The 27943-nt window shown below is 32.7% G+C and overlaps 2 long non-coding RNA genes across 2 annotated transcripts; both read right to left on the bottom strand.

The window, feature by feature from the left end:
• Window positions 1-168: 168 nt before the first annotated feature.
• On the bottom strand, window positions 169-14388 carry LOC126867206 (uncharacterized). The gene is made up of 2 exons (XR_007690172.1): window positions 11960-14388; window positions 169-962 (listed from the first exon to the last, which is right to left on the bottom strand). It is a non-coding gene; the product is annotated as an uncharacterized LOC126867206 (long non-coding RNA).
• Window positions 14389-15699: 1311 nt separating this feature from the next.
• On the bottom strand, window positions 15700-25193 carry LOC126867205 (uncharacterized). The gene is made up of 2 exons (XR_007690171.1): window positions 23401-25193; window positions 15700-16087 (listed from the first exon to the last, which is right to left on the bottom strand). It is a non-coding gene; the product is annotated as an uncharacterized LOC126867205 (long non-coding RNA).
• Between the last annotated feature and the right edge of the window lie 2750 nt (window positions 25194-27943).

The raw sequence follows: 27943 nt of genomic DNA, 5'->3' as shown, positions 1-27943 counted from the left end.
TTCGACGGAAACCGAATTCTTAGAAAAATATTTTCCTTTAATCGAAGCTTCTGCTATGTATATTTAAAAAATTCAGTTTTACTTGGTGATAAAATTCTTTCGTTCTTTTTAGTTAAAAAATGGGATATACGAAGATTGAGAAGGAATTTTATGAGAAAAAAATCGATCGACGGAGGATTGGACATTTTTATTCGAATTTTATAATTTTACGTTTGACCAAATCATCAAATCCTATTCATTCTAATAACGATATTTGTAAGATTATTTTTCGTAGGTACACATTTCCCTATTAAAAATTTGATTAAATTTATAATTATTTTACCTTTTTTATTAATGTTCAAATTTGTGTACTTTAACGTAAATTACATTGATAGGAGGAGAATTTTGTGGTAAAAAAATTGGATCAAGATAGAATTAGTTTATTTAGAATAACAGACCTTGTAATTTATGATTTTAAGATCATTTTTTCGGTTAAAAGGTATTAGGTTAAAGCTGATAAAAGCTATTATATGAAAATCAAGGAAAATAGAAACACAAGAAAATTTCTTTGCATCTATAATCGAACTATGTAATGCAATACAGCAGTCTCGCTAATGACCCAAAAAGATTCGCGCTTCTCCTGACACATAAATTAAGCTAAATTAAAGTAAATTAAAAAAGTATTATCTATAGAATCGTTCGGTATACTGTTAGAAGATCATATTAAAATAAGTAGAAAATTACTGTTCTCTCTCGTGAAAAAAAATGTAATGGTACTTTATAGAATTCTAATGAACTTCTCGACCTACTTGCGAATATTCAACCTACACAATTTCTCTTCAATTCATCATGTTGGCCGATATGCACCCTTTTATAGATTAAAGAGAAAGCTTCTTTATGCAGGTTTACACATCACACGTTGGTTTCATATTGAAAGAGTACGTAATTTCCGTTTCTGTCCTTTTCCTTTTCCAATATGACCCCTGAAATAATACAACATTCATTAAGAATCTTATTACCGAAGCGTAATCATTCAATTATACTTTAACAACTCCTTTAACCATTTCTACAATTTCTATGACAACTTTGTTACTTTTATGCTGTATCTTTACATATGGGACATTGAAACAGCTAAGTCTAAGGTTTTAGTCGTCTGCATATAGCGTTCAGTGAGAAGATTAAAAATAAAAAATTATATTATTATGTTGCATTAAAAGAGCATTGCATAAGTTATAAATAAAGGTATAATTAACGGGAGAGACATAGGGGAAACACGAAACATCATTTTCATTCCACAATTTGAATATAACATTCGCATATATGAATTATGAATTAAATGTTACTGCCTTGTTTCATATTGTATGACATACAAACGTTTCTTACTCAACTACCTGATAATAAATTCAATTTTCTCTGTACATTTCAAGTTTTCTTTCAAACTTTATCAATACAATCATGATAATCCTGTCTCATTACAGTGATATTAAAATTTCATACAAATTTCACATAACATAATAATATATTTATAAACTGTTCCTATAGGCGTTCAAATATTGTTATGAGCTACTATAATTCCATTTTCTAAGATTATCGTATCCTCTCTTAGCAATCACTTTTAAAATTCTCTTTCATCTGCCACTATAAATTGCGTGTTTATTCAATTTCGATCCTTGCCTGTACCAAAACCGCATACATATCCCAAGATGTGCATATAAAAGCAAATATTCACCGTGGCTTGATATACGACACTCAAAGTATCAACGAAGATGGGATATAGAATCGAACGTCGCAATATCTGCTTTAGCCACCATTGAGAACCATGCACACGAACTTTTATGCTTTCAGATTCTAATATCGGTCACGGATGATTCCACGGAAAAAGATAAAATTAGAATATGACATTTGTCCTTCCTAGAGAATTGATACGTTTGAAATATCAGTACTATTTCACGTAAATTTTCACGAAAATCGCACACTTCCATCGAATTTCCTTTCTCGAATTTCTTTTTTTCATACGTTATATCGAAATGCAAATGCCTTTTTTTTTAGTAGTCGAAAGGATATTTTATTGTTCAATTTTCATTGAAAATTGTTCATCGAAAGTTGTTCCAATGACAGAGAAACAAATGGAACGACGCGTAAACAGCAAAAATAGACTACGCAGGATAGTCTTTAAAGCAAACTTAACTCGTGCTTTTTATATTTCTCGCGATAGAAAAAAGTAAAAAGGATGATATACGCCAGTGGACAAAAGGATATGTAAAAAAAATTTCGAAAACAAAACGCAAAAATTTCAAAAATTAAATATTTCGAAGAAATGTAGAAACAAAGTCATTCTTTGCTGGAACAGGAAAGAAACAAAAAGGACGACATGTCACTGAAGAAAATGGGGTGCGATAGAATTCCAAGAAATAAAGAAAAATATAAATTGTACAAATACAATAAACAAAAATATGTCTCTTCAACCAATTGAACTTGCAAGATTCGAGACCAAATACACACACGAGCACACTACATATTTGTGTTATATTTCTCGTCTCAATAAAAGAGGAACGAAAGGATTGAACAAAAGCGTCTGTATAAGATTTCTGCCAAACAAAACCTAAGAATTTTTAGGGTCGAGAATAGATAAAAATATTTCTTTATTAAATTAATACTTAAACTATTGATGATCGTATTATGAGACTTGTAGACTTCTTTTTACTAAAGAAACTAACATCAAACTTACCTTACCAAATATCATTCAAATACAGGGTGGTTGGTAACTGGTGGTACAAGCGGAAGGGGGGTGATTCTACGCGAAAAAAGAAGTCGAAAATATAGAATAAAAATTTTTCGTTTGAGGCTTTGTTTTCGAGAAAATCGACTTTGAATTTTCGCTCGGTACGCGTGCATTTTATCACGTCTCGTTATAACGGATCTCACTGTAGATCGTTGTCTCGATGGAAAAATTAAAAAAAAAAAAGAAAAAAAAATTTTTATCCTATATTTTCGACTTCTTTTTTCGCGTAGAATCACCCCCTTTCCGCTTTTATCACCAGTTACCAACCACCCTGTATAACGTTAAAATAATAATTTGCATATAAGTAGGTTCCTACCCTGCTTACGGTTTACATACGCCTATTCTACTTACGGTTCACGTAGATTCAGTTCGACCAGAGGAATCAAAATAAATTGCCTCTGAGACGAACAAGTTAACCTAACCCAACTAGAAAGACTGACTGAGTCGAATAAAAGCTCATGTCAAAACAATATGCCACCAAAAAAGGCACACGGATGTTACGATCACTCGACTCTACCGCATAGAGCCAAACTTCGATCGAATGGAAATAAAACAACGAGAAAATCGACTAACCAAAAAGAAAGAGAGAAAAAAGAATAGTCATCCATATAGAATAACGCACAATGCTTCGTTAAGATACAACGGACAATCGTACGAGCCTGTTACACGCGATATCGCGCTATAACATCTCGATATCTATCCAGTTGGAGATTGATACCGATGGGATCAAAGTTTCAAACGTTCTAAGCTTCGAATCACGTTATAAGCGACTTTTTCGTTACATAGACACATTGGAAACTTAGAAATCTTGAAAGTTTTCGTGAATCTTGAGACTGTGGAACGTCTTAGACGCCTTAAAAATCTTGAAAGTCTTGGAATTCTTGGGGATGTCTTATGGGAATGATTTCTATATTGAGGAAGTATAGAGCGTGGATTTTTTTTCTTTTTCTTATTTCCGTTCCTGTCATGTGTGATATATCACGCGAGCGTGCGTGCGTGCAATTGTGATTCTATATAATCCAGTCGAGTTTTTCTATTCGATTCACTTATTACACGCGATACATTAACATATTCGTCGTATAAAGACAATCTGAATTATTATTTCAACGTTCAGCACGTCTCAGAAGCCTTGATAAGTTTCTCTCGAATTCTTGAGAGTTTCGTTTGTAGTACACGTTACGAGCACGTAAATGGTGGACCACGATGCAGAAACGGGCATCGTTAACCGCGTTAATATCCGTTTCCAGGGGCAGTCGCGCAAGGTCCACCGTTCTACCGTGCTACTTGATGACGAGGGAAGGGTCTATATCTAAATATAACGTTCTGGGAAGGGCTCGTCGGTTTGCGCGGAGCGAACCTGGATAATATCGATTTTTCCCGCCTCTGTACGCCTCTACCAGGCGAGCTTTCGGCTCTCTGCTTATCTACCGTAGATAGCAGTATTTTACCGTGGTCTCTGCTCGAGTTCTGGCGGCGATCCAGCCCTAATAACAACATACGGTAATTATAACCAGACGATTTATTACGGGTTTTCGCGTTTTATGTACGCGAGCCACGATTTGATAAGGTGTCCTCCTCCTTTTGATTTAAGCTTCTGAGCTACGTGCGTGCACGTTGTCCCAAGCAGTTGCGAAAGGGAGAAGGCTATGGAAGTCACAGAAACCTGATATACGTCCTCCACTTCCGGTGATGCTAACAAATGCCTTCCGGGAGAGTAGGCGCTGCGGTGTTATGAAAATATTGCCACTGTACCGGTTCTAATCGATTTCTTCCCTTTTTCTTCCGAAAGGTGCTTTCTTATTCAAGGTTTCGGAAAGTTGGAAGTATTTCGTGGATTTCTTGTTGAAAAATTGAAGTTAGGCTGATTTTATTAACCTTATTAATTTTGAGAAATTGTGGAAAGGTAATGGCTCGATCGCTGGGTAAATCTTGTAAATTGAAATATTTATTTTCTTTTTGGTGAGAAAATTGAACTATCAGACAATTATAGAAAACATATGGAAAGGTTGAGTTTACCTTAAAATGTTATTATACCTTGAAGGATGGAAATATAAAAAAGATCGATAAAATGATCGCGAAACTTTTTCTAAAATGCATCTGTCGTTTGACTTTTATATAGCTTCAAAGGTAACTACGTTTAAAGTTTAAAGTAAAAATGTCTGATAAACTATTTTATTTATCGACCCTGTTTCATCGAGTAATTTCGAGTCATTGAATCATTTTTTCTTTTCTTGGCATATACTTTTCTACCAAAAATTTTACGCTTTGCGATTAACGTATACACTCAGATTATACTTTTCTAAAACTTCATTAAAAAATCAATTCGAAATAAACGAAAAATACACCTTACAATTCGTCTATATTCATTCTTCGTAGTTTAATAAATCCCGCCATTTAATTTGAATTTCGTACGCTTTTGCAAATGCTGCCAACGGGAAATCCGGGAAGCATTTCATCGAACACACGTCGATAAATGAATTTCCATCCTCTAGAACGCTTCTACACCAATCAAACCCAAATTATCCCTGCGAATATTAATTATAAAAGTATTAATCACGATCTTAGATCTTTTTTCACCCAACTAAAACCAACAAACTTTTAACGAACATATATACATTACGACATTATCAACCGCTCTCTTATCTATTCTTAACAATCAGCAGTGTAATTAAACGAAAATATACATTAATCGATTTATCCATCATTAATCATTCGGTTAAAAAAGTGAAAAATCCAGCTAAATAATTATTAGCAATTATATTTATCGACTTGTTATTCAAGCAATTAAATCAATCACTATATAGAATATCAAGTTGACAGGTCATTAATATTAAGGCAGTAGAATTATTTTTCATCTTTACATAAAGAGTAAATATACCTAACCGATATGAAATTTCACTGTAACTTCTCCTTGTGCATACAGAGTATTGAAAAAATAAAGTGCAAATTTTTATGATTTCCTTATCGTGAGTTACTATTGATAATATCAAGAAATTAACACAGAATCAAATTCAAATGAAACAACATTTTTTTTTAGGTAGAGCGTAACTTTATACTATGTATACACAGGTTTATTTTGTAATTTGATCTCTGCTTAAAACTTGTATCACCTTTCCCTTCTTAGACCAAACAAAGTTTCTCATACATTCTTCTGAAAAGTAACAGTATTATAATTGTAACTTTCGTTTTTAAATATAATCAGTTTCAATACTATGAGAAACTAATACTATGATTAAAATATCTTAAAGAAAACATTGTTTCATTTGAAATTCTAACATGCTGCAAACTTCAGAAAGGTCAAGTACAACTACTCGTGACGATAAATCATTTTTTGAATAATCGTAAATAATATATATGTACATTAATATTCGATAAAAGGAAGAATTTTAAATAAAAATATAATAATTTCTTTCAATGCCCATTTTTGTTCAGCAATTTTTCTTACACGGGCCAGTTCCCAAATTTTCGATATTTCCACGATCAATCGTTAATCGAGATTTTGCCATTCAAACGCACGCTTGCTTTTTTCAATTACAATATTACAAAATATATCGAATTGTAGCGATCTTAATCCGTGGAAAAAATTATTTCGCGATTACAATAGCAATAATGTTACCGTATATAATAATATCGCGATACGATACGACTTTTCCGGAAACCTATTGATAGATGGCGACGTCGTACTGCTGCATAAACGCGATACGAAGATAATGAATCCTCGGCGTTTTTCGTTGTTTATCGATGCATCTATCGCACGCATGCACCAATGATACAATGGCGTGCTGTTCTTTAGAAATATCTTGCCCTTGTAAATTTCGCGCTACAAAAGCCACCGTACTTTACATTGACGGCAATAGAGCGGAGCAGCGAAGGGCATGAAAGGTTCTTGCAGAGGACCCGCAGTCATTGAAAATTGTAGCCTGTTGTAGATGAGATCGTTGCTCCCCTTTGTCGCGGCCAACCTTTTTTCGCCCTGGTAATACAGATATTGGCCATTATTTCGCGAGCTATTCATTCTTGCGAGACTAATCGCTGATGCTTCGAGACGAGTCAAGATATTTTCCTGAAGATCGTTTTTCAACCCGTTAAGGATCAACCGCTGAAATAGTTCGTCAAAAGTTACGTAAATGCAAATAAATTAACTAATTGCGAAATAACTTACATACGATTTCGTCAAGACAAAAAGTATGTTACATCAACAGACGCTTTTCAGAAGCTGATTACAGGAATAAAAGGTGGAGAAAATATTCCCGTGATTTCAAGAAAAATAAATTATCACGCTGTTATAAATATATCAATTTCTTCACATTCTCGAATATTGGCGTCGTATAATTTCATATTTTAGAAGTTCAATGAGAAAAGAAATCTTAATGAGATGCTACAATTTCTTTTCCTTTGTATAGCGATAAAAAATGGATATTATTTGAAAGATTCGTTTCTTATTAAAAACAATATAATAAAAGAATTCTCCTCCTGTCTCTCTATCCTGTTGAAACGCTAATTAGCGTTTCTACGAACGCTTGCTTAGGTGTTTCCAGACACCCGCCGTGTGAAAAGCGTAACAGTAAACAAAATATTGTTTGGAACAACATGCGTAACTTTCGTAATTCGAAAACTGACGAAAATTACATAATTGCCTTATCTGCTCTCTATTTGCGCAAATACTTCATGCTCGACAGAAGAAAACGTGCCAGGGTGCGCGTCATGTGACGTACATCAAACCGAGATTTCCTAAAACGAGAGATTCGAACACACGAATCGAGCCTCCTACGCAACAATTGTTTTTCTTCGAATTCATCAAAATTATCTATCGATCCTTACAGAAACAACATACAACTAAATCATTACGCGTTAACGTTAACGTTGCTTTCCTAGTGAAATTTTCAAACGGTGCTTCAAATATTATCAAGGACGCGTGATTTCCCTTTTACATTTTTCAGTGTCTCGCGCGTAGATAAAGGAAAATGTCGAATTTTAATTCGACTTATTGCTGGATAAACCTGTCGTCACGTTAGAGGGATAATCTGTGCTTTAGGATGGCGAAGCTTCGGTAATGGTAAAATATATTATCAACACATTCGATGTAGAACGAAATATTACTTCGAAATCGTTGCAAAAATACTTCGATAAAAGAAAAATTATTCGTACGTGCGACTATTCAAATTCATCGTACGTATTATATTTCACCGATGCACCATTATTGATAGTAAATTAATTCAAATTTATTCCTCACGATTATTCCTCCCTAGATATCACGTAATCCTATGAGAATTCTAATCTATATACAGTGTAACAGAACAGCAAAAGTAGAAGTAACATTTCACATTTATATCGAACTAATATTTATCGAAAAAGAAGACAGACACCTTTAAACTTCGTATTCGAATATCGGCTGTCCACGAATTTTTAGCGCGTTTGAAAAAGTAATTCGACGCAGCTACGTATATTCGCGTACGGTTCCTTTGTACCGATCTAACACAATGTAAATATTGAAATTGCCTTATCGCTGCAGGCGCTTCGATTGTAAAAATTTCTAGCTTAAACGGTGGCTCGGTTAACAAAGTGAAACGATTCCCATGGATAGAAGAAAAATGGTAGTTTCGATTCGACGAGAAATCATCGAACGATTAGCTTTTCAGAGACGTTGCCCTCGAAATGCGAATTGAATAAATCGCCGTCACGCTCTAGGAAACCTTTTCGTACAAAGTACTCGAGGTACAGAAAGGTTTCGTCTCGGTTTCCCTCGTACAATCCCCTTAACGCCGAGTGGATCGAACTCTGGTGCATGCTCGAGGTGCTCGAGATCGCATCTCTTCACGAATGCTCTCACGTGATACCACTATAATGTCATACGTCGTAACGATCGTGGCATAGTAATAGTCCAAGAACAAACCTGTCACGCTACACGTCTCTACCGGGACACATACATATATGCACTCCTTCCACCCACGTACATATACAAAAACGTGTAGTATACACAGAGACGCGTTACGCGACCAATCGATCGAATTAATATTCACGATTGTTGAAGCATGGAATCGACGTCGATCGGAATCCCTCTTGGTATGCCTGATTAGCTTACTTGCTCTTTATCCACGTTCCAAGTCGAAGGAGATATTATCGACTCGAGGATATCGTTGACTACAAGTTGTTTCATCCACGTGGTTTCGACGAAGATTACTCACTAGGATTATTATCGAGTCGAGTCGTTCAGAAACCACATTAAATCGAAAAGCAACGAAAGACGATGATATTTTAAGTACTATTTTTAAAAATCTTTGCAGTCAGTATCGTTATTCTTGTCATCTTCTCGTAACAAATGAATGTAGGTAAATACTCATGGTAGTAGACAATTTGCTTCCCGAGAATGGAACATTAATCAGCTGCTTACGTAACGAAATTGAGAAATTATTAAAAAAGTAGAATTGAAGTGTTTGACCCGTGAGAGGCTCGCTTATTTGCGCATGAATGAAGAGGATGAGGATTATCGTTTGTAGAGTGGATGTTTGTGTAAATGTTCATTTTCATAGGAGATCCACAACGAAAGACGATTTGAATAGAAATGTAGAATTTTGGAATTGTTAGAAATCGGTCATTTTATACGTTACAGTCTAATATTACACTTTTGCAACGAAACAACGAAATATTTCCTCTTTCTTGGTAATTATTTCCTCAAGCCTGGGTGAGCAAGCTGTGTTGTAATCTCCTCGAGCGGATTTTCACTGTACAAGCGTATCAAGTGCGTTTGTAAAAATACACAAGACCCAAAAGTCGAAGAACGCGGCCATGTTTTTTTTATTATCTTGATATTGTGAAATCTTTTAATAAAGGAATTCTACTAACAATGAATTGAATATTTTATGAAAGTATCTATTACTTTGTTAAATGCGAGATCGCAGCCATTCCATTATCATTCTTCGGCTCCTCTAAATCGTTCTTACGTGTAATATCCTAATTGAGATAGTAGATTTTTTATAGCTGGAGATAAAGTTTTATGACAGATAAATTGAGTTTCTTTGTGGTAGCTGTGATATGGATTACGATGTTTCCTTTCTTCTTTAATAATGGTATGTAGATGGAATAATTATTCGCGGTGGCTTCTTTGAAAATATTGAAACAATACATAAATTATCGAGATGCGATTTTCGTTAAAAGCTTTAATACAATAAAAATTTATATTTTATTTTATATCACCGAAACGCATAATTTTTGTTAACAGGAAAAAAGAAATACGTTCGACAAGTTTAACATTTTGTTGGAAATTTTCTACTATTTACAATTTTTATTATACCATCTTTTTACATAAAAATTTATCTTTTAAGTACAATAGAATATCAGATCTATGCTTAATATTTCATGCAATCAAAATCATTGAACGTGAAGATATTAAAATCTAGAATTATTTAAGAAAAATGACAGCGCCCATATGACTCAACCTTCTGAACTTTTCAACGTCAATATATATTATTCGCGACCATTATACTACTAATAGGAATGTAACTGACGTACACATGCACAAATGAGGAGAAAATTCTGTACAATTTCGTAACCTAGATTGCTCAATCTTGAACTTTGACGTCAAGCCTACCTTTGTCACGAGTAATCGTCCACGACTGAAAAAGAGCACGCCAACATACGAGACTAACGTCATGCGAAAAATTAAAATTTAGAATCACGTAAGAAGCATTTTGTTTATTTCGAATTCTCGTTCTAACTTCTTTGTCAAACGCGTATGGAATTTATTTGCAGTTCAAACACTGAAAACTACATATTACGTATTTCCTATCATATTGTACGCAGTAGTCTATGCACAATATTATTCACGAACAAATTGTTTTACTCGTTAACAATTAAAGTACACAGCAAGAAGCGAAGAAATGTGATAATTGAAGTGTAGAAATGTGATACAGAATTTTCAATAGAAATAATTATTATATTATCTATATAAAAAATACTTTACTCCAAATTTAATTCGATTTACTTGAAAATTTAGTTTTATAATTGTTGAAAATTTTCAAATTTAATTTTATAACGTTATTAAGAATCAATTGCATAAAAAGTATATTATTTTATCCTGAATATTCGAAACATAATGCTAATAAAAAATTTGAAATATTTTTGTCTATTTAAAATTTTGTTCTAATTTTTCTTATAATTTTCGATACAATCTATATTATTTGTTAATGAATTTATAAGTTTGTAATAATAAACACGTATCAAAAGTTAAAGTTAGAGCGTTTCCGATTAGATAGGCAGCGAACTGGAAAACGTGCTTAATGTTCGTAATGAAATTTTCCAACATTCCTGTTCCGCGAAGCACACTTTGCAAATTTGCATACACACGACAATAAGATTTCACCATAATCTCGTTTACGTACTATGGTAACTAACACTAGTTAATAACTCTATACTTGCATCTTCAAACGATAACACGTTCCTTACATTAATCTTCGTGATTTGTCAACAACAAGGATCATTTTCGCGGAACAAGATTATCATGCTTGAAATGTATAAAATTTTGAATGTTATTATCGAAACATTCTTTTGAAAACATTATCTTGAAAACAGATGTTATTATTCACATTTTCTTACTCGTTGGCAGAATAAAAAATCAACTAGAAAAAAGAATTGTGTTGAAGCAACGTGCTGAATAAGTTAATGTAGGATTATGATTAAAAAAGAAATCAATATGGAAATGGAATATTTATTCCAAAAAGTTCTACGAAACAATTTTCACACATGATCGGTACTCGAACAATGAGACACTTGTTTAAAAATATTTTACGAAAAAGGATTCACGCAAGGCTGGTAATTAATAAAGATGCAAAGTAGAAAAATAATCTGGCTATAATAATAACCTTTAAGGGGGCTGAAATAACAAAAAATTGTAATAATTTCTTTTAATATATTCGACAAGGTTCTTAAATGTCAAGACATATAAAAAGTCGTAGGTTGCGAGTTACATAAAACGCCTACACGCCATATCCGAACGCGGACCTTTGGCTCTAATTATTTATACGCGAGTAATTTGTACCTTTGTGCGTGCTTATTACGCGTTCGCTATTAAATACACAGAATAGCAAAGAATAATAGAACCGACAGGAAACATAATTAGTACACATCAAGGTGTATTACGTATCTAACGAATACAATTGAAGATCGCACGGCAATAATATCAGTCCATTTTTATTTATTTACCAACTGTTATGTCGTCTCGTAGATGAGAAACAACATGAGCCTTGAAACAGGAACCGTTTGGTCTTTCACACCGTTCGTTACTCGTTTTCCTCTTTCATCGTATTGTGCGTCAATGGGATGAATCGTGCTTCAGAATTTTTACTAATTACGCAAACGAAATGACGCAAGTTCGTAGCACTGAGAACTTGCTACAGCTTGCAATTGGTCCACGATAACGAGGAATGACTTGAAATTCAAAAAACCGATTTGCAATGCGCGTGTCAAGCCATTGATCGATTGAGAAACAAACTGTTTACGTTGCGTCTAAACAAGTTGCGACAACGCAGCACTCCAGGTAGTGTTTATTGCGTCAGTCTTAAATTTCCACAACGATACATTGTTGATACAATGACTCGTATCCGAAGATAAATATTTTGCAATATCTACGTATTTGCCTTTTTCCTTTTTTTTTTTTTTTAATGAATTGTAAATAGACGTAGGATTATGTCTTTTTAGGAAAATATATAATAGAAGAATTTGCGAAAAATTAGTTAAATTAGTATTGTGCCACATTTTATATATTTCATTTTGGCTAAAGTTTTATTACGAGTGCAAGGATTTTTAGGACCTTCGAGAATTTAATCTTCGCGTTGAACAGATGTACGCATACGTATTACTCAGCAATTATCCGTAAGAAAGCAACGAAATTAAATCGAGGCCAAAAATCTGTCCTGTGGTAATCTTTTATAAGACGTGAAAATATTCGTGGCCACGAATTATTGCTACTTGTTTTGTTGCGATGTTGCAAACGAATGAAATATTATTTTATAAAATTATGCGCACCTTTTCTTATTTATCGTCACCAACCTCCTACCAAACGTTTCTCAAAATACACGTATACCGACGTATACCGCAATTTCTAAACGTTTTGCCGTTTTTTCAGCGCGGAAAAACTAGTATTTCATTGATCATGAATATGCATTCGAATCCCAGCGATTTCATTTTCCTTTCAATTGTTCTTTTTTTCTATGTCGCATACGTTTTATTAAATATTGGAAATTTATTTATTTAATTCGATATTTATATCATAGTACACTTTGATAGTTAACATTTCTCCCTAGCAATTAATCAAATTAGCCAAATCAACATGCAGATCCTTGATGAAAAATAAGATCAAGAGAAGAACCACTTTTCCATTGACGTGGCTGTATATGTGAGAGCATTATTATCTCATCGAGGAATTTCCACATTTTCTGATAACATGATGGATAGTAGCCAACATTTCTCGACTATCTTTTTTAACATCGTTTGATATACGTATACATATATCTGTCGTGGATGAATGAGAACGCAGATCATTTCCATTTCACCATCCATTCTCGTTCAAACGATGGACCATTAAAAGCCATCATCGCCAGTTTTTATTTTGCTTTATTTATTCCGTTTTTTTCTTTTTTTTAATCATTTTGTAGTCAATATACCGAATTTTAATAACGAATGGATATTTTATGACTTTCTAACGTCATTATAAACATGTCAACGGAAATACAATATACAGAATGAAGCAATACTGAAAATAAAAAATGAACAGATTTGTAACGTTAATTATAATTCTAATCTTTTCATCGTTTTGACGTGACAAATCTTGTGAAACATGTGGATCATATGACGAGTTTAAATAACACTGTAACTAACAGTAAATATTTTTCAATATTAAAATGATATTAAGAAGAATATAATACTGTGTTGGTAAACATTTTGTCCAGTATAATACACATTTAAATGTATAAGCGTACGTGATAATCTTTAAATCATTATTATCTCTACTATTTTGTTCTTTTTTTATTTAACATGAATATTTTTAAATTATGATAAAGCCAAATTGAAATACGCATTTCACCTTGTTGGACACAGAGAGCTTTCTGACCTTAATCATTTCTCTTTTACCAGGGTCACTCAGGAAGTCGTAAAATATAAATATTTTTTCATTCGTAATTTTCCAAGAATACAGCAGCAGTATTCTCGTTAAATTTATTGCCATATTTATGTCCTACGATACAAAATGAAATATTATTACTCTTGTTCACTTATCACCGTAGACAGGCTTCTTTTCCTTACGATACAATACACTATTGAAACTAAAATTGAATAAATTGTAATAAATGTAACATAGAAAATATAAATATAAAATGAAAATCCAACTATCTAATCAAACAACGAAATCGAAATTCCACCGTGTAATAAACAAACAAGGAAATAATTCAATAAAGTTGAAAAATGTTTTACCTCGTGGATTTTTGTCATTTGAAATTGGAAATCTCCCCCTAATTGGAAACATTTCACGTATACTTATAGATATGTGATACAAGATTTGGCATTATTCAAATAAGTTTTTATCCAAGCAATAATTCAAATAAAATTTTTATTTGATTTGTTATTTGCTACTTTATCTCAAGAATAGTAGTGTCATTGGGAAATAATTTATGTTAATATTTATTATCTCATTTAATATACAGATATTCGGTTTTTGGTTTTACCAAGAAAATATGAAAATATTTATGGATATAAAGAAATATAAAGAAATTAATAGAATAACTATAGTCTAATTAATATACTATATCAATAAAAGACTGATAATTATAGAATTACAAATTTATGTTCTTCATAGATACATGAATATTCCATTAGTTATATTAAACATCACTAATTCATTTAAATAAGTGGGTAGCAGTGGTCATGATTTTAAAATGCATATTAAGTATAATAATCTGTACTAAGTGTATACATATATAATGAAGTACGTACACGTATGTAGCGTAGAGGTACAAAGTGATTGCGCGTGTTTCGTGTACACGTGTCTTTTCATTCAGACAGCCGAAACTACGTCTTCTAATTAAAATTGTAATACTCAATCTTTTACGTGCCCGTGTTTTAAAACTAAAATATACCCTAAATATTAAATGGTCCTCTATTAGAATGTCGGAATATAGTAAAAAATGCATATCGTCACCACCAAGCCAGATTTTCATTCTAATTTCTTCCCAGACCTTGGATTTTATCCGAAAGATCCGTCGAGGCGCGATTGTGACATAAGTTTGGATAAAGTGGCGACCGAAATAAATCGCGAGTTCGCGCGCGTTTCTGACAGGAGAACAGATAGAGAGAAGGATAAACTGTTACACGGTACACGTAGTAGGCGTGAGAACTGAGCACGTGCGAATATTTGGAATATCGAATTTGAATGAGGATGCTCAAGAACTCACAGTATCCTGGTAATTTCGCAAGAAACTGCACAAACCATCCGAACTCTCTGAAGCATTCGCCTGATCGGACTACGACCGTTTGTACGATTAAAAAATGTTCATCTTTTTTACTTTGGTATATTGCGAGAAAAATAAACAGTAGTATGAACAATTTATTCTAATGGAGGAAATTTATTCGATATGTTTTTTTTCTTCTTTATCATAATAATTTGTACAGTGTTGCTACATTTTACATTATTTACTGCTATATTTTACAGTAAGGTATTATAGTTGAAGTGCTAAGGTTAAGAAGAATCTTTTGTAAACATTCTTAATCGGAACAGAATTTAACTTCGATTTTTATATGGAAGTTGGCGACTATATTTTAATGCAATTTTAATTGCAACGTTAATAATTTATCATACAACAAAAAATATATTACGTATATGGAATTAATCGTATCATTGTTGATTTCAACGAAAGAAAGGTCTTTTTTAACAAAACGCTAGATTCAATGACTTTCTGGGGACAGCAAACGTGAAAGTAAAATTTATTAAACATCAATGATATATTTAATCATGACGCCACTAAAACAACATTGATAAACTAAAAAATTATTTTCTACATTATTCACACCGATAAAAAGGAGAAAAGTTGTACAAATAAATTTTGCAAAAATTTATAACCTTTTTCTGTTCGAACGTGAAACAAAACTCTTGGTTTCAAAGTTTAAATTTCATTCCACAAATATATCGAAGTTGTTGGTTGATCGTATCATAAAAAAGCAAAAGATTAAAGAATTGTTGGAAATAATAAAGATTAATTCTTAAGTCTTCTTCATCTTCTTAGTCTCGTTGCAACCGTTTGCATGCACAATGCTGTTCGTTTTCGAACTTTGTTCGACATACTGCAAGGATAAATAAATATAAATAATGCAATAGATCGGATATGCTGTTACTTTTCATTTTCAATTTTCATCTATATTCATTCAGTGGTAACATTTAGTTCATGTTAGGTGCAACATAGATGTAACATGTAGTTGCATGTAGTTTCTCTTTATCAGTCGTCTTACTTTTCCTCCTGGTTTCACAAGTACAAATTTACAAAGCAATACGATCGTAAAGCGATATAAAAAATGCGATTTTAAAGAATAGACGACTCTACGTATAATAAATGCACGCTGTTTATTTTTTTGAAGAAACGCTATTTTTTTTTTCATCTCATCGATTTTTGTCGTTTTCGCAGATGAACGTACGATAAAAAAAGCAGATATTCCAAAAAAAAAAAGAGAGAAGAATTTGTAAAATAGGGGATTTCACTACGGTTTGAATCGTTACGGTTATTTCCAGCTCCTTCTGGCTTTAGAGACTTTCATAAATTAAACTATACTACGCATTCAGCGCCGGAAAAAAGTTGCACAATGCGAGAAACAAAAGATACAAGTTGAACGAACTATTTTTTCAAGTGTGTCCTTCCATTAATTAATCATTATGTGCTTCCGTAATAAAAGTTATTACTTCGAGCTTTCTGTTGCTTCTCAAAAATTAATTTTTTAATTATTGTAACTTGTACACGTTAATCAAACGTAATGCGTTATTGAATCTACGACTTCCATGTATCGATTATTCTCGTATAACGTTTAAACGACCAACCGTTCCTTGAAACGACTTTACGAATCAATTTCTTCGTGATAAAAAATCAATAATCGTATTAACTTTCGTCCCCAATTACATTGCTATACAGTTATACCAGTCGTGATAATCGACTATTTATTTCTAGCTCTAAATATTTCAATATGCCGAAATCACAGAATAAAATGCTTCCTTTTATAGAATAAGTAACCAATAATTATTAATCCGTTCATTATATTATTTAGCATAGCCTGTATTATCGATTCAATTAAATTGCACTAAATCATATAAATACAAATATGCAATACTTCGGTATATCCAATTTCTAATAACATGCTCCGTTTCCTAAAACATTTAGATACATTTACGCGCGCAGAACCCGGTTATGCTCGTTCAATTTACAAACCAGAACCCTATATTCTCCCACAAGAGACAACAATCCTTAATCGTACAACCACTAACATTATCTCGAACGTATGAAAAGAAAAAAGTTTGTTTTATACGTGACTTATATTTTTGTATACATGTAAATACTTTTCTTAGTTCGTAGCGTTACTATACTCGAAATATTTTTTTCACAAAATATAATATATATGATATAAATAAATAAATAAATGTATATATGCATTGAATGAAATCCAACAAAATCCACGAAAGTTGCCCAAAGACGCAAGTAAAGAAAGAAATCTCCATGCTTAATACACCAATCGACATTCAATATTAAAACAAATATTCCGATTAAACGCATCAAAATCAACAAAATCACCTAAAGACTCAGAAAAAGGGGCAGAAACCCCTTTATAGATCAAACTCTTAGATTCTATCCTCTATAACACCTAATAGCACACTCTATTTCCTTCGCCATTTACCTATCCCAACAGCGAGAATCAGAATCGACGCGAGTCATGCCAACACACAAAACCAGAGCCCTAAACCTTCGACCATCGAAACATCAATCCCGTATCGTAAAACCACCCCAACAACCTCGCCCATCTCCGACAATATTAAAGACAACGACCTTTCACGTCTCTGACCCAGGATATATCTTTGCCATTTCTTTTTCCATCAAGGTTCAAGCTATGTTTCAGGAATTCGGCATTATTTTCTCTTTGCTCCCACAGGAATCTCTTCTCCGCTGTTATTTCAGGTCGATTCGAGAGTTCTATTTGCAGATGACCGATGAAAGAGAGACGGAGACAGAGAGAGAGACAGAGAGTGGTGTAGCGTTGGCATTTCGTAAATCTCGCAGGTTTAACCGTATCGGGCGACTTCTGGAGGGCTGAGGCGTCGGAGGCGGCTGTAGTTGCTGCGTCTTCTTACGTTGACGCGATAAAGCGCGCTTCAAAGGAGGGCCGGGGGATCTGGTGGGGCCCGGGATTGACGTCATTCAATGACGTCAAACCAGGACCGTGCCGAAACCGACCAGGAACCACGTCCAACCGAATATCCTGACTACGTGACCTACTACGACTATATTTCAATCGTACCACGTTTTGCAATACGGTTGCACGGTAGCTGCTTGGATTAAGAAACCAAGTTTACATATTGAATCACAGCGTAATTTAGGGAGAATTTCGAAATATTGTATCACTGTAGAATTTCCAAATTATTAAACAACATACGCATCGTGCGATCGTAACTTCTTACCGTTTATTGGATATCTTTGTGATTACTTTCCGTAAAAAATTATTTTTCAGTCAATTAAAGTACATACTTTCTACAGGTCATACATATTTTCATTTCATAAATCCATCGTTGTTTGGATCACCTCGATATTCGTCACCATCTTCGTTTGCAATTTTTCAAATTACAATGCTTGACAAAAGAATAGAAAATATAGAATTTCCCAAAAATCACTTTGATGACCAACAGGAACTTTAGCATTTCTTAATCGTTTAATTATTATGCAAGCACGTTTAATTATAATGAGTCACAATGGCTGCAAGAAAAGGAAGCTAATATCTTTTAAGCAAGAAAAAAGATACAAAAGAAGTAGATGCGTAAATGAAGATTACTCGGAACTTGTAGTTTTCCCCAATTTTGTATGCATTTATGTAAACATATTACACGTATCGATATTTAAACAGATGCAATAAAAAGCAACAGCTTGCTATTGATAGATTGTTTCTGCATTCCTTATCAATTTTTTATATCTTTGCATTTTAACCTCCGATAAATTTAAATCCTAATATTCGATAATTTCAAATCTACCAAGAATTTCACACTTTCTATATATTCCTAAAAATTGACATAAATTTACAAGAGTATATTTGAGATTAAAGATCAGAGACAAAAGTCTTTAAAAAACGTTCCAAAAGTTTTTAAATTTTGGACTTCAAACTCAAGACGTCAGAAATCGCCTTGAGTTCCATTATGCAACTTCGGTACAATTGTCAACTCATATATATTATGTACATACGTGCATACTGTACGATATGCAGACATTGATAAATCAAACAACCGCTCGTTATCGATAAGATCTCACTTGGTCTTCGTGTCGTGTCAATTGTCTCAAAAGAAGACAGCAAGTGGAAGACAGGAAAAGCCTAAGACTTTTGAAATTTTCAGTGACTTTTAACATTGCTGTTTCATTAGAAGTGTGACACAATTAACAATAAAAAGGATTCTTGTCATATCTCTTATGTCTTGTACAACCATAGTGGAATTAAAATATTAGATTTTTAAGATCCCATGTAATTGGATAAAATTAAACGCTTTGGTACATATATGGCTGACTTGGAATCATAATTGTATCAGAATCATAAGTCAGTCCATTGTTATTTTTTATAAAATAATATCTTAGTTCTATTGTTACATATTATATATTTATATTATTACAAATGTCAATATATATTTTGAAATTATAAAAACACACTATGACGTAAACTGAGTTTAATGAAATTTAATCTTTCAACCGAGTATCACAATCTGTATCGCAACCTACTACACGAACAAAAGACATCGAAAGATTATCTTCGTTTCAATCTATCTACTATTATTAGTGTCACTTTTATCACGAATAATATTTACAACACTATTATCTGTCTAACATAAAACTATTGTAAAAGATCCCAAGACATTCAGAATATTCTTCACTTTCATCGATCGAAAGGATTTGTGTCTACGTGTCCTGACTGAGGCAATCATCAACTATGACGGGCAAACCAAGTAGAAATCGTGAATCGGTTCATCGATGCTATTGCGTGGCTGTTCCTGTGAAATCCCTAACCATTCGACGTTTATTATGACACAAATGGTTAAAGTGCGAAGATTGTTTACACAAGAATAGAAAGTGAGATTGTAACAAGACATCGAAGGCAAGAAGCTGTAAAAAAGATGGAAAGTTGAGCAGTTAAGGCTGAAGGGAAAGCGAAACGTCTTGTACGGGCGACATGTGTTACACTGATAGATGCGCATTAGAAGTGATAAACATTAATTTATTTATAGTTACTATAACTACTATAAATCAGTATGTTCTTGCTTTAGATTTTTGAAACATTGGAAATTGTGGTTTTTAACTAATTCATCGAAAATTAACAGAACTCTATTAGAACAATAAGCTAACGAATCTATCCTCCTTAATTAAAACTTTCGATCTACTACTACACTTTATATTTATATGTAAATTTATTGTATACTTTTCTTTGTGTCATTCTTGTCTATTTTTATTTTCATTTAATCTGTAATATTTACCTCTGTGGTAAATATTCCAAATATTTAAATGCATACGAAAACAGGTCATTATTTGATCATCGTATTAGATTAGAACATACTGATATCTCGGTGGCAATTTTCCATTTCACGATGCCTTACCAATCCTTTCGCCATACAACTTTATCAATCGCCACCCACTGTCCAAATAAGATTTATCTTATTTTATTTTTTTTTTTTTTTTGAACTCAAAACAACGAATTAAATTTTATTCGTGGAATAACTCAACGGAAAATTTCTATTAATTTTATTATTGTATTAAAAATATAAAAAAGATGTTAATCATATGAATCCTTATATATGCGTAATTTAAAACACTGATGCAGTCAATTTCACTGATGCAATCATGTGATAAGTCAAAATAGTAAATAGACCGCGGATAATCATGCATTTGTGGAAAATTTATATATGCAATATTATATAAAATATTCAAACTACAAAAAACAAATCTCTGTTTACATTTCATCTCTTCAGCATGTTTGTAAAGATGAATTTACATAAATATCCGTAGCCAAAAGAAAAAGCGATCTGCAGACGTTCGTCATTCAACTATGTTGTGATCCACAATTTTCTTCGATCTGGAATCGTTCACATCTCACGAACGTTCGCCTTGTTCGACGAAATAAACGAACTGATGAGAAAAAGCAAAACTACAGGATTACTTATTTTAAGAAATCATTTATGAACCGTTATTTTAAGCTCACGACGTGCAAACCTTTGGAAGCACGCAGACTGACCCCAGGTCCGGGTTGTTTTCCTACTTTTATTAATTGACATACAAAATTTTTTTTATTACCGTTATGTAATTAAGAAAATTATTAGAGATTATTGTACAATAATTCGATTACTAATTACACATTACTAATACAAATTAAATTTATAGGATATATATATATTTATATTTGTTATTATTACTTGTACGCATACATCTAAAGAAATGAAACCTAAATAGAGACTCGTTTAGGATTGTTCACTTGCAGTATTTATTTTTTCATTTTCACGATACATGCTAGAAAATTTATATAAGCATCCATTTCTTATGTTTTCCTAGTGGAAACCGCGGCAACTAATGGATTAAAATTATCAACGAAGGGAATAAATGTCCTGGAAGCCAAAGTGTGTTCCAACCATAAGTTTCCCAACGCAACATTACGCTGTTTCGCGTGAGTGTCAGTTTAAGACCAATCTTCGCAATCCTATTATCCTGATCCTATTACTAGATTTTCTAATAATGCTAACAGCTTATGTGGTAGCTTAACGTTTCCTACGGTTCAATATAATATCGTTCTACCGATTATCTCGATATTTAAACGTAAAAAGATATATTATTCCAAATAATAATAATTAAAAATGCAGAACGACGCGGACAAAACGTTCATCAGCTACATTGTTCTCTTCTATGGTGTTTCTGTATCGTACAAAATTGTGGCTCGCATGTCTGAATATCGCAGGAAAATAAAAAAAGACGTAGATCGTGAAATAGATTCTGCTATATTAAGAGAAAGCTTTTTACTGAATATCCAATGTGCGTAAGTACTTATATATAGATATGTATACCATATGGAGTTCGCGCGCAATATGATGAATGAGATAATTTACATACTCAATTCTTCAATTGTCGTTCATTTCTAATTTCCTTAAATTAAAATTAATACAGCCAATAAATTAATTAAACTGCTTGTTTCGATTTTATCTTTTTTCTTTTTTTCAATTTACTTTATACCTACGTTGAAAAATTGTATTCTTCAGTTCTTAACTATGAGCATAGCGATTCTTATTAACATATATACATTTATTTTCACGTATACTTATATTATACTTACATTGTTTCACGTACTATTCGTGCTATCACGATTACTTGCTTAATTTACCATTATTAAATATTCATTATATTCGAGTTCTAAATCAAATCAAACTAGCATGGTACCGAAAGAAACGGGCAATGAGTCATAGCTTTCACGTGACGCACAAAATACACCGTTAATAATTATCGTTTTTTCGAAAACGGGTTAACTAGAAACTTCGATAAGTTTGAATCATACCGTGAAACACGACTGACGCACGACGACTTCGCTGTCAATACAAAAAAAGAGTTAAAGAAAAACGATGGTATCCGAAGAAAAGAAAAAATAAGAAAGGCAATAGAATGAGAAAAAAGTGGGAAAAGGAACAAAAATACTTCAGAGAGAAAGAGGAACATAAGGGTAATATAAATATCTAAAAAAGAAAAGAAAAACATAGAAAAAAAACAACAAAAGCGAAAAAATAGAAAAGGCAATGTGTAGCCTACAAGAGAAAAAAGTGTATCAGAGGAGAGGGCAAGAGAAACTTAAAAATAAGTAGAGGAAAGTGTACAAAAGAACGAAACAATTTCTGCTGTTAGATCGTACTATATAATATCAATTCCCGTTGTATAAAAGATGACTAAAAAAATGTTAATCAGAAATTACACTTTAATTATGCTTCGACAAGATACCAAAATAAATTAATCTTTCCGAGATATTATAAGACTTAATTTATGATTTATAGAAAAAAGAAAAGAAACTTGTAAAAATACAAAAGATCCTAAGGAGGAAGAAATAAGTTAACAAAAACAGAGACACCCTATAAAAGACCCCAATGAAAGAGAACAAAAAAAAATTAACAATGTACAAAGAAATAAGAAGAAAACGTGAAACATTCCAGAAGAAAGAAAAAGAAATGGAAGAAGTAAAAAAAATAAACAGAAAGAGAGGTGTCTCGGCGGAAAGAAAAAAAATAGAAAGATATGCAACAAAAATACGTAAGAAAAGAAATGAAAGAAAAGGGCGACAGATGCGTAAGAAAGGGTGAAAAGAACGGAAGTTTCCACGAGGTGATTCGTGCGAAATGAAAATACCTGGGCATCGGAGTTCCTTCCGCGATCGTCATAAGCTTTCGACGAATGCATCGTGGCGTTCGGCTGTTTTAATTATGACGCACTTGGAACATATTACACCAGCTTGTCCGTGGCATGATGCCGAAAATACGTCGATGAAAGACACGCGATGACGCTCGAAAGCCAGGTCGGCCTGAACGGGATTACGTCTCGTGTAACCCGAATAAATCGCGCGGACGTTCGCGTTGCACGATTCGTGAATTGCTTTACGGTGATTCAAGTCGTTAATTGCAAACGTGTTGATCGTAGGTAAAAAGAAAAGGGAGAAAAAATAGGGAAAAGAGAAAGGAAGCACGTCGCGTACTTTATAAACTTTTTAATATGTTATCAATATATATAAATATACAGCGATGTGATCGCGTTGGAATAAATTAGATTTCTACGACGAAAAAGCAATATCGTCGAGCTGTACGTGAATATGATTCGTTCTTCGTTTTCTTATTTTTAGGAATTTTCGTTTTATTTTGTCTTTACTGCCGTTCATAAAAATACGAATTTTGAAAAAAATACGTTTACATGAATATCCACGATTTAATTATAAAGTTCTATTAAACATGTAAATAATATTCGTGCCGATTGAATTCGTACATAATTTAAAAGATAGTTTAGTTCGAGAATAATTGTCTCTTCTAAGAAAACCATCGGTACTTCGACTTCTTCTCGAGTTAGACGATCACCTCTCGAGACCGTGAAACGGAATGGAATTTATTCAGATTTATTTTTACCAGTAGAAGAAAATAGATAACACGAATATCTATCCTTGACTAGAACGATTACATAGATTAAAAAAGAACGAAACGAACGACGTCTCTATTGAATAAAAACACGTTCATCAATGACACCGTGAATCGTTGTTCGTCATTTCCGTCCTATTATCTGCCATTATCTATCGTTATCCGTCATTCGAGCAAGATTTTTACTGCGACCACGATCGTAGGCGTAACCGGCTGGAATTATGCACAACCGATGCGTTTAAATTATTGCAAACGTTTCGTAAATGCACATGGAACGTTTCGATATGAACGAACACCGCCGCGTATATAACTTTACATCTATGTACAACGTTACTACGTCCTAATGCGGGAAGTCTATCGTGTAACCTTTGCCTAACATGCAATAAATACGTTATATCGTTCATTTATGAATATTTCATTTTCCAAGCGAACTACCAATTACCAAGTATATGTAGGTGGAAAAGGAATGGTCATAGATATTGATAGCATTGGTGAAAAATATGGATGAATTTAAAAAAAAATACACCAATCGCATACGAGTAAGATAAGCAAACGATCGTGTATAACGGTATACATAAAGTTATTGGCGAATGTGTTCGCTTGGTCTATGTATGCACGTAAAAAGGTGTTTGCTGGTTTAAATATTCAAGATGAAATGATAAGTTAAAATAATTGTACAAATCTTTATTGTTACTAGATTGTAGGCTTTTATGTAAATTTATGTTCCTGTGAACATATATAAGGAAATAAAATCTGAATAGAAATTTGTTTCGACCTTTAAATACCGTAACGAATATTTTATTTTCGATTTTTGATATACTCTTACGGGTGTAAATCTTCAATCTTCGATGTTGCTTTATGATTAAGAGCGATATTTTGATACGATATAGTTAAGAATGTAAAGAACTTGTTAGACTTAATGATAAGAGAATGTAAGTTTTTGAAAAGTAACTGTTGAGTCGATGAAACTTTGTAAAAAAAAGTCAAAGATATAATTATTAAGAAGCAATATTTGAATATTATGGCAGATTGATTTTGATGATAAATATAAATATTTGAAACTTCTTCCACTATATCTAATATCTTTCTATTTTTAGCTATTTTGTTTTAAAATATTCCTTGGTAGTCATAAGCTGACGTTAAAATCGAGAAATTAATAAAAATGCATTTATCATGTTTACATTTCATTCGTTAAGCCTTAAGGATAAAGAGAAAGAACTAGTAAAATTTAATCTGTGGGTTTCAGATTAACATATTCACGTAATTTGAATTTATGACGTACCTATTCAAGGTTAAAAATAGTTCACTGTTAGATATTGCGACTTGACATTGTATCTCGACATAAATCTAGTATTGATGAATAACATCGTTATATATATATAGTAAGAAATTATTCATTTATATCACAAATAAATGCGCAAAAAGTTATTTACAATTACTTTTTATATCTTTATCTTCTGCGATATAGACATAGACTTTTTTATGCATATATGTCTAGGATCGAGCTAATTCCGTGAATAATTTTTCCGATAAAACGTTTAAACACATATATTTACATATTAATCGTTATATCATTATTAATAAATACATACGTATACTTTTGTAATAAAAGTGTTTAAGCACAAGTGTTAAGCACATTTTTCATTTACAGATCTTGGCTTTGATATTCAAAAAACTATGACTTTCCGTGTCGCCAACTCAAGCATGTGATTTTAATTAATAAATACAGCAATCTTTCTTGTTATTATTTGAAACTTAAACTTTAATATAATTTAATTTACGATATTATTAAATTTATATTATTAATATTATGGTATTATGGTAAAATTAATTTTCTCAAATCTATTACTGTACTCTCAAAAAATTTCTTATTTCTTATTTTTTTTAGCACTTTTACTTATTAAAAGAAACCTTTCGGATATAAATGATCCACGTTTATGATTCGACGCTATCAGAAATACGTTTACGGAATAAAAATTCAACATGTATAGATAGGATTATGGTAAACATGACGCTCATGAAATAATCAAGGTCGAAATAATGTTTCGTAAGAAAAATATCAATTAATCAGTAACGTAATATCTAATCAACGGGATTGGCGGCATAATTCTTGTTATTCTTTGATATTTCACAAATTTTGATAACGAACGGGAAAAGAGCAATCACCCTGTGTGTCCCTTGACCTACCGTAACAAACGATACGCGTGCCGACCGAAAGTACACAATTGCGTTCGTTTACTTTTTTCCGTTTCACTCTTTCTGACGCGCAAAAAAGTCTCTAATCTCGACATAATTTACGAAATACGTAGCTCGCCGCCTGTTTTTAAAAATGCTTACGATAGGAAACTCAGGTTTGACGTCAATTCGTTAAAAAAAGTTACCAGTATTTACTGGTATTAATTATCTGCGATCGTCGATGACGACTGATCGTAAAATTGCTGACGACTATCGGGAAATAAGTAACCTGTACAGATAAGGTAAAATTGGAAATATGTAGTAAAGCAATTTAAATCGTAAATACCAAACGATGAACTATATACATATATTGTATGGCGACGAACGTGAAATTGGATCACGTTAACGAAATAGGTACAGCGAGTCGTGAAAGTATCTAAATATTTGCCATAGAGATCTTTTATGTGTATGTTGTACTTATTATGTAAAACGTTTGGAAATTTCATTAACAATATAAGGAGAATCAACTATCATTGGTAAAGTCCATAATAAATCTAAAAATGTATAGAGAAGTTAGTTACAAAATTCAGATTTGTTAATAAAGAGCGTACATATAACCGTAATAGTATAGTTTCTTTCATCGTCAGTTTTATTTTTATCTTAATGTATTTATTTCTTTTATACCAGACTTTATATTCTTTTTTGAAAGATACAAAAATAGTATCTAGACGGCATAAAACAATGCATTTGTAAGAGAGATTTGTAAATTCGTAAGGTATAATATATTACGTACATTTAAATAACTTCTTGTCTTCTACTTTTAAAAAATTATTTCCCAAAATCAAGACTACAACATGTTTTGTTAGTAATGTTACTAACAAAATTAATTATCTATTTTTATGATAAATGTTCAAATATTCAAATGTTCCATATAACATACATAAGAAATTTCTACGAGAACATATCCAAATACATTAACGATGTATCTTTGAAATACGCTTGATAATACCAAAAACCCTTTATAGGAATTAACGATGCATCAGCTCCTACGTCAAGTAATCATATTCTACTTTCTCCCGCAAGCGAACTACCGCGAATTTCGTTAGAACGACGGATCGAATTGTGTTGGCGGTGTGCACGTAATCGCTTGGTTGGCATTTATCAACGAAAAAGGAATCATTCGAGGAAAAACCAGAAAGAAAGACAAAGAGAGAAGTCAGCAACTAGCCGACCACGTGGTGGTACACGAACTATTTGGCTTGCAATTACACCCAGGAACAATTAACGATGAGCCGATAGTAGCACGTACGTTGACGTCAATTGTCGAAGATAACGTGTATGCGCGCGTGCACGTCTCCTGTAACAGTGCTGGTGTAGGAGACATGGTGGGGGAAAAACGACGATACGCAAAAATAGTAGTAGGGGAACGGTAGATAGTGTTAGTATTCGCTAAGAACGGAATGGTGGGGGTAAACGACGATACGCAAGAGTGGTGGGGTGACAGTACGTAGTGGTAGTGTTCGCTAAGAATGGTGTGATGAAGGAAAGGGTATACGGAGGGGGTTGGAAGCGAGCAATGACGAAGAGTAAAGAGT

Source organism: Bombus huntii, chromosome 6 (assembly GCF_024542735.1).
Source record: "Bombus huntii isolate Logan2020A chromosome 6, iyBomHunt1.1, whole genome shotgun sequence".
In the NCBI taxonomy this organism is placed as follows: Eukaryota; Metazoa; Arthropoda; class Insecta; order Hymenoptera; family Apidae; genus Bombus; species Bombus huntii.
This window is presented reverse-complemented; position numbering and strand designations above follow the sequence as displayed.